Here is an 8,481-nt window from a genome sequence, read left to right as displayed (position 1 = left end):
GCCCTTAATTCTAGAATGTTCGACACCATCCTCCTGGAAGGGAAGTCCCAGGTGCCTTGTGCTACTTCTGTCAAACAGTGGGCGCCCCAGCCCCTGTTGCTGGCATCCGAAGTTATTGTTATCCATGAGATGGGGAGAATGGAATGACAATTGAACAGATTCTCCTTCTGAAGCCACCAGGGCAGAGAGATTCTCATTGAAGATGTGATCTGGATAAGTTGAGTTTTGTCGCCTAGCCATTGGTGAAGAAACCCTTTTTGGAACGGTCTCATCTTCCATTGGGCCCACTTCACCAATCGTGGCCACCATAGTGCCGATAAATCTCAGGCACTGAAGAGCCAGGAGATGGGAGGCTGAGAGGGCCGGACGAATTCTGTACCGAATTACCGCTACCTTCTCTTCGGGTAATGAGATGGTACCCTTCACTGTGTTGAAGAGTGCTCCTAGGAATACAAGAGACTGAGAAGGGATTAACTGACTCTTTTCTGGATTCAGGATCCAACCGAATTCTTGAAGAGTGGAGATAACCTGATCCTTGTGCAATAACAGACAGTCTCTGTCCTGGGCTAGCAGCAGAAGATCGTCCAAATAGTGGTGAAGACGAATTCCCTTGGTTCTCAATAGAGCCACTACGGCTAACAACACCTTTGAAAAAACTCGGGGGGACGTTGAAAACCCGAACAGGGGACATAAGAACTGAAGATGTAATTTTCCTACTGAAAATCGCAGAAACTGCTGAAAATCTTCTGCCACAGGGACATGAAAGTAAGAGTCCTTTAGATCTATTGAAATCATCCAATCGTCTGACTGGACTGACTGTTGTATTGTTGACAAGGTTTCCATCTTGAACCTTTCCTTTTTGATAAAACGATTCAGATGTGTAAGGTCTATGACTGGCCTCCAAGAACCATTTTTCTTTTGGACCATAAAAAGAGGAGAATAAATTGCTCTCCCTTGTTGATCGTCTGGCACGGGAACGGCAGCGCCTTGAGCCAATAAAGATTTCACGTAGGCCAACAGGATCTGCCTTTTTTCTTCTGAGGCCGGAAGGGAGGTGGGAACATACTTTAGTCTTGGGGACCTGCTGAAGGTCCAAGAATGGCCTGAAGAGACCGTTCTGACGGTCCAGAAGTCCTGGATTGAGGCCGCCCAGACATGCAGAAAGTGTAGAAGTCGAGCCCCCACCTGGCCTATCCGAGCGGGCCCAATCTCAAAAAGATTTAGTTGGTTCCCTCTCTTCTGTCAAACCTCTCTAGGCGGATTTCTTAAAGGAAGACTGCCTTGACTTCCATGACCTGGATTATTCCCGACCCGGTCTATAGCTACGGGCCTCCCTGGCCTGCTCTTGATATTGCTTTTTAGGAAAAAATTTCCTCTGGCTTTTTAAACGTCTATCCTGAGGAAGAAACCCCGGCTTCCCACCAGTGGCCCGGGTTATGGCATTATCCAATTTATTTCCAAAAAGGGAAGAACCCTCAAAAGGGATATGGCACCACACCTGTTTAGACGCTGGATCAGCCAGCCAGGGACGGAGCCAAAGAGCCCGTTTGGCCGTGACAGCTGAAAGCATAACCCGAGACACTAAGCGGATGATGTCAATCGAAGCCTCCCCCAGAAAAGCCGATGCAAGCCGTAACTCCTGGATAGGAGAGTTTCTTGTGACTTCATCCGAAATGTTTCTGAGGGTATCATCCACACCGTCCGTCCAAACTTCCATGGCCTTGGACATTGCCGCTAAAGCCAATGCTGGCTTGCATGCCATACCAGCAGTGAGGTAGACTCTCTTTAAATCGGAATCAATCCGCCTATCTAAGGCATCCTTGAATGAAACTGTATCTTCCAATGGAAGGGTCACATGTTTTACTAGTCTCATCACCACTGCATCCACGAGTGGAGCTGATTCCAGATACTTGACCTCATCCTCCTTAAAGGGATATAGCCTTAGGACTTTTGAAAGCATACTATTCATTTTCTCAACTTTACTCCATTCATCCGTGATGACCTCACCAAGTTCAGACAGGAATGGAAAGTTAAGACGCTCCCTTTTAAGTTGCTTAAAATACTTCCTTTGTTTGGAAGGATTAGCCACCTCATCTTCCCAGTTCAAAGCCTCTCTGATAGCCTTCACCAAGGGGGAGAGTAAGGCAAAGTCAAACCCCACACAGGGACTATCTTCCTCAGATTCACTGTCTGATGCAGCAGCTGAAGGGTGGCTTGTTAGAGAGGACTCCCAGAGCTCTTGAGCATGCGACTCCCTGACTGGAGACTGAGGTGACTCTGACTGAGGCACAGGAGCCTGACTGGCCCCGATCCCCTTGAGGGATTCTTTCACCACTTTTTCCACAAGGGATCTTAGTTGCTGGTCCATACCCCCTCTCTCACTAGAAGCTTTGGAAAAGCAGAGTTCACACAGGGATTTCCCAGTTTGAACTTGCGATCTGCATCCCCAGCAAGTATTGATAACTGAACGGTTGGAATGAGCCCTGGAGGAGCGAGATCGATCCTCGCTACAGCGCCCAGATCTTGAGGGTGAGCCATAATGTTTAGACTTAGAATATGAATGCCGGTGGTAAGACTTAGAAGAATCGCTTCCTCTATGCTTGAGCTGCGTTGCTGTTCTGATCTAGATGGGCTAAGACAGAGATAGAAGAGACATACAGATAAGGAAAGATAACAGACTGACTAATACCGGACCCCCCCCTACTTCCCCCCACAGACAGTACCTATTATGAGAGGGCTGACCACATACAGGCGGAGGCGAGTCCATATCTCTAGGGGTTTCCATAATTGCTGCAAAGATATATAAGTAAGGCTGAGAGCACCATACACACACACACACGCCCACCCCCCTCTTCCCAGAAGGCCACCTACCTCCACAGAAGAAATCCTGGACAAGGGGAAGTCACGTAATAGCCTGCAAGCATTCCCAAAGCCTGCAGGCTATTTCCTATGTTTAAATAGGGCGCCTTAGTGACGTCATCACCGCGTCGTGTGCGCCGCTACTGCGCATGCGCGAATAGCGTCATTTTGCCGCTATCGCGCATGCGCGAACCAAGCCTCGTTCCTGTGCCGTACTCGCGCATGCGCAGAACGAACGTACTAACGAAAACCCAGGAAGTAAGCGGCGGCTGGAATGCAGGCTAATCCAGCCGCCATGCCTAGACCCACATACATGGACACATAAAAACGAACAGAAATGAAGGAAAAGCAAGGAACAAACGAAAACTTCTGCCATGAAAAAGAGGAACAAGCTTACCGCTCCCACGCGATCGTCTCCAGGCCAAAGGTAAGAATAATACATACCGGACTTCTCAGGGCAAAATAGGTCACCTGCTATTTAGCTGGGCTATCCAACCAAATGCGCAGCCTGCCTGCCAGTGGCTAGGTTCCTGGCTTCCTCTAGCGCTTATATCCAATGCCCACTCCATACCCTGCTAGTAGCTAGGGCTTAACGAAGTCATGCGACAATTCCATCCACAGTCGCTATTCGGCCAAACCAACAAAGGAACCGTGTGGGAGCAATCTTCAGGTAGAAAGACCGTAATGGGTCCTACGGAGAAGGACAAAAAAAGAACACGGCCATGGGCAGGGAGCAAAGATTTATGGGAGTAGTGTCCTATAGGGTAGTGGAGGTGGGACTTAACCCCACACGTTGCTGCCATGGAGTCTGTCAGGAAATTGAGTTTATTGTATTTTTGTTTATAACAAAATGTAGAAAATATTTTCATTTTCAAAAATGTTGGTCTTTTTTTGTTTATAGCGCAAAAAATAAAAAACGCAAAGGTGATCAAATACCACCAAAAGAAATCTCTATTTGTGGGTTAAAAAAGTATGTAAATTGTGTTTGGGTACAGTGTTGCATGATCGCGCAATTATCAGGTAAAGCAGCGCAGTGCCAAATTGTAAAAAGTGCTCTGGTCAGGAAGGGGGAAAATCCTTTCCGGGGCTGAAGTGGTTAAGCCTGATGTGAGGGGTGGAGAGGGGCAGGAATATCCAGCTCAAGTATAGTCAGTAACCCATCTCACCCCTATAATTTATGAAAGAAAGCGTTTGTGGAATCCATTACACTCATGGAAAAGCATTCATAGTAAAATTCAAAGAGCTTCTCAAAAACAATGTTATAAACAAAATATATAAAATACAGTATATATATATATATATATATATATATATATATATATATACATACACTGATAAAAAAATCCATAATAATCAATAATGTTGAATCATGAATAAATAAATAACAAATAAAAAGATAAAAAATAATAAATGATGATAATAAAATAGATATATGTGAAAAAAGGGGGAGGAGTTGATATATAAAAGGAATAATGATGGTTGGATGTGAGGGTAACTCTACCTGTATATACAGGGCCGGATTCCCCACAAGGCCACCGAGGCTAGGGCAGCAGTTGTGCAGGAGCGGCGATGCTTCTGCGGCGACTTCTCAGCTTTTGCAGAAAACTCCCGCCCGATAGCCAGCCTGTTTCGTCGGCACCGCTGTTTATTTCACGGGGACCAATCGGGCTTGTGTACTCCCACTTCCTGGTGACTGGAACGCATGATAGTGTGGACATGATGTCATCAGCCGGAATTGATGGCCACGCTGCCTTCCATGTCTTGCATCATTTCCGGCTGATCAGATCAAGTCCGCCCTATCGTGCATTCCACTGCTACCAGGAAGTGGGAGTACACAAGCCCAATCTGTCCCCGTGAAATAAGCAGCGGTGCTGGCGAAACAGGCTTAATAGTGGGCGGGAGTTTGCCGCCCCCTTGAATGTGCCACTGAATGTCCCCTGTCCACAGAGTACCTTCTTGGTCCAGAAATGACAGCCACTAAAGTGGGCATCAGGGCTTCTGTTAGAAATCATGGGGCCCCGTACATCCTACCTGACGGGGCCCCCTTCGACACAGTGGCAGGCAACGTGGCAAGTGACACCCTGCATCTGCTGACAAGTGACTGGCTAGTGACACCCTGCATCCGTTGACAAGTGACGTGGCAAGTGACACCCTGCATCCGCTGACAAGTGACGTGGCAAGTGACACCCTGCTACTACTGACAAGGGACGTGGCAAGTGACACCCTGCATCCGCTGACAAGTGACACCCTGCATCTGCTGATAATTGACATGGCAAGTGACACCCTGCATCCACTGACAATCTGCAATGTGTGGCAGGTGGTGTTGTGGCAAGTGACAGTCCGCAACATGTGGCAAGTGACAATCCACATGTGGCAAGTGACAATCCGCATCTGAAGGCAGGTGACATTGGCAAGTGACACGTTCATGCTCCGGCTGATTCTGCTTATGGCGAGTTGAACTATTTTATTTTATATAACAATGTAATAATATAAATATTGCACTTTAATCATTTTTTTCCAATATGACACTGCGTCAATTTAACTGACAATTGCGCAGTTGTGTGATGCTGTACCCAAACAAAATTTAGAATAAAGTTAGAACTAAAAAATTGTAGGGAATTTCTTACCGCTATAATCTTTAACCACTTGAGATCCGCGCTATAGTCAAATGACGGCTACAGTGCGGATCTCGAATTCCAGGACTACGTCTATTGACGCTGTCCCCTTTAAGGGCTCCCCGTGTGCTCCCGGGAGCGCGCATCGGGGAAAATCTGTGTTGGCCGTGTCCCCTGGACACAGCCAATCACAGATCGCTGTAAACGGCCAATCACAGCGGCCGTTTACAGCACGATTGCCGCCTCCAATGGGTGATGATCTCAAATGTAAACAAATGAGATCATCACCCATTGCCGAATCTGTCTCCTCACACAGCGATAGCGTGTGAGGAGAGAGATACTGTGAGTGGAGAAAAAAAAAGTGTTTTGTGCCATCTGTGCCCATATCTACCCTGCCAGTGCCCATATCTACCCTGCCAGTGCCCAGATCTACCCCGCCAGTGCCCATCTCTACCCCACCTGTGCCCATCTGTGCACCGCCAGTGCCAATCGGTGCCCATCTGTGCCACCTCAGCAGTGCCCATCTGTGCCACCTCAGCAGTGCCCATCTGCTGCCTCATCAGTGCACATCTGCAATAAATCTGCACATCTGTGCAATAAATCAGTGCACATCTGTGCCGACCCATCAGTGCCCATCTGCTGACTCAGCAGTGCCCATCTGTGCTGACTCAGCAGTGCCCATCTGTGCCGACTCAGCAGTGCCCATCTGTGCCGCCTCAGCAGTGCCCATCTGTGCCGCCTCAGCAGTGCCCATCTGTGCCGCCTCAGCAGTGCACATCTGTGCAATAAATCTGCACATCTGCGCAATAAATCAGTGCACATCTGTGCCGACCCATCAGTGCCCATTTGTGCCGCCTCAACAGCGCCCATCTGTGCCACCTCAAAAGCACCCATCTGTGCCACTTCAAAAGCGCCCATCTGTGCCACCTCAAAAGCGCCCATCTGTATAATCAGTGCACATCTGTGCCACCTCTGTGCTGCTTCAACAGTACACATCTGTGCCACCTCATCAGTGCACATCTGTGAAGGCTTAACCAGCAACCATGGCTAAACGAGTCTTTTTCCGCCGAGGAGGCGTACCAAATTATTTCCACGGCCGACGAGAGCAACGGGGAGCTCTCCTCTTCAGATTCCTTTTCAGATTCGGATTCTGAAGCCGACATAAATTATGAGCCAGTCCTCAGCAGTGAAACACTGACTGAATCCGAGGAGGAAGATATCCGGCCCATCAAACGAAGGTGTTATAGTGAGGCAGTGCCGTCCACCAGCACCGAAGTGCCGTCCACCAGCACCGCAGTGCCGTCCACCAGCACCACAGTGCCCCGGCAAGAAAGGCCAAGTACCAGTGGGGTGTCATCTCAGCCCCAAAGTGTTAGGAGCCATGCCGGCCTTCCCTATGCCCTTCAGAACCCCTTGTGGCTTCCTCCTAATTCAGGAGAGGCCAATGTTCCCCCTTTCACTGCCCAGCCAGGAGTGCAGGTGGACACGGAGAATTTTACCCCAATAGATTTTTTTAATTTCATTTTTACGGAGGATATGTTGTCGTCAATTGTGGCCCAGTGCAACCTGTATGCACAACAATTTATTTTGCAAAATCCGACCTCTTGTTATGCCCGTCCCTACGAATGGAGAGACCTAACGGTGGAGGAGTTCAAGGTTTTTTTAGGCCTCACATTTAACATGGGACTCAACAAAAAAAATCAATTGCGTACCTATTGGTCAACCCACCCCCTCCACCACTCACCGCTCTTCTCCGCGGTAATGCCCAGAACCAGGTATCAGATGATCCTGAGGTTCTTACATTTCAGCGACAATTCCCAGTGCCTTCCACGAAATGATCCAAATTACGACAGGCTTTACAAAATTCGACCAATACTTAATTATTTTTCAGTAACATTCCCCAAATTGTTTACCCCGGACCAACACATATGTGTGGATGAGTCCCTTATTAAATTTAGCGGCAGGCTTAAAATGAAGCAATTTATGCCCAGCAAAAGGGCCCGCTATGGGGTGAAGGTCTACAAATTATGCGACCGAGCCACAGGGTACACATATTCATTCACAGTGTACAAAGGGAAAGACACCCAGCTGCAGCCCCCTAATTGTCCGGACTACTTGGGATCCAGCGGAAAAGTTGTTTGGGACCTCATATACCCCCTATTGGATAAAGGCTACCACCTGTATGTAGATAACTTCTACACATCTCTGCCCCTGTTCCACAACCTTCACCGGAAGAAGACGCCAACATGTGGCACCGTAAAAAGGAATCGGAAGGGCTTTCCTCAAAGTCTTGTGAATAAGAAGCTGCGAAAAGGAGAAACCGCAAGTCTGAGAAACAAGGAGGTTCTGGCAGTGAAGTGGAGGGACAGAAGGGATGTGTATATGTTGTCTTCTATCCACAATGATACCTTCGTGGAAATCCCCAGAAGGAATGGCCCCGTAAAGAAACCAAAATGCATTTACGAATACAATTTGTTCATGGGGGGAGTCGACTTCAACGACCAAATGATGGAACCATATCTTGTCACAAGACGGACATACCATTGGTACAAAAAAGTAGCAATTTATTTTTTTCAATTGCCCATTTACAATTCCTATGTAATTTACCGCAACTCCACCCAAAACCCCAAACGTTTCTTTGGCTACCAGGAGGAAGTTTTCACTGCCCTTATTTTCCCAAACGGCCCACCAGAAAATATCCGATCAGATGTTATTAGTCGACTCTCCGAGCGCCACTTTCCCGATAAAATCCCTCCCAAACCAACAGGCCAAAGACGTCAAAAAAGATGTAAGGTGTGTACCAGAGCAGGAGTCAGAAGAGACACATCTTATTATTGTGCACAATGTCCTTCCCAACCAGGCCTCTGGCGTTACCATACTTCAATAAATTTTTAGTGAAGTATGGTAAACATAATCCTCAGTTCCTGCCTTCATACACCTTCACACCCCTTATGCCACTGCCTGCTCTGTAACTGACCCTGGCTTGTTATTTGACCACTCTTATGCC

Source organism: Lithobates pipiens, unplaced genomic scaffold (genome assembly GCF_037356315.1).
Source record: "Lithobates pipiens isolate NorthernLeopardFrog02 unplaced genomic scaffold, aLitPip1_a1.2 Scaffold_18, whole genome shotgun sequence".
NCBI lineage: Eukaryota > Metazoa > Chordata > Amphibia > Anura > Ranidae > Lithobates > Lithobates pipiens.
The sequence above is the reverse complement of the archived record's forward strand: the minus strand, read 5'-3'. Positions refer to the sequence as shown.